The 677-nt window shown below is 31.6% G+C and overlaps 1 protein-coding gene across 3 annotated transcripts in view; it reads left to right on the top strand.

Moving 5' to 3' along the window:
* Nucleotides 1-677, top strand: part of LOC107662132 (signal-induced proliferation-associated 1-like protein 3) — a 102,938-nt gene that overhangs the window by 12,646 nt on the left and 89,615 nt on the right. The gene's annotated exons all lie outside the window — the stretch shown is intronic.

The raw sequence follows: 677 nt of genomic DNA, 5'->3' as shown, positions 1-677 counted from the left end.
CACTAGGGAGGAGGTCTCTTTCGGCCCGTTTTTAACTAAATAAAAATAACTGCTTTATTTAATTAGAAGCAGGGTGATTTAAATTTCATTTTTATATTGTAATTTTTATCTTTTTTTTTATTAATCAAAATACAACGGCCACAATATAATATTCTGTGTTGGGCTGCCGAAACTCAGAACGCGTGCATGTTGAGGGGCGAGCTGAGAAGCCTACTAATGTCTTCATCAAACTTTATAGTTTTGTTGCAAATTAATTAAGAATTTATAGTGCTATATCTCAGCTTAATTAAACATTATTATATTGTATACACGGTTTACAAAATCTATAAAAATATTGCACTGAAATGTGTGCTGAAAGAATTTGCGTAGTTTAATTATACCTGTCATGTTTGTGGTTTTTTATCATTATACAGTCTGTTTAAATAAATATTCAGAAACGCATGCAGTGCTACTTTTTGTCTTTTTTCTGTTTAACTTTTATTAAACTGCAGCTCAAAATAGAATAGGCCTATACCCTAAATAAGGATAAATTATATTGGAACGCATCTCCAAAATAATCGCACAAAGATGCACGTTGCCATTACAGTAGTCAGTGCCGAACAACAGGCAAATAAAATATAAACTGAGGTTACAAAAGTGATTCAGTCAAGATCAGTGAGGGATTTTCTTTTCTTTTG

This window comes from Sinocyclocheilus anshuiensis, unplaced genomic scaffold (genome assembly GCF_001515605.1).
Source record: "Sinocyclocheilus anshuiensis isolate Anshui unplaced genomic scaffold, SAMN03320099.WGS_v1.1 scaffold643, whole genome shotgun sequence".
Classification (NCBI taxonomy): Eukaryota; Metazoa; Chordata; class Actinopteri; order Cypriniformes; family Cyprinidae; genus Sinocyclocheilus; species Sinocyclocheilus anshuiensis.
The sequence above is the reverse complement of the archived record's forward strand: the minus strand, read 5'-3'. Positions and strand labels throughout refer to the sequence as shown.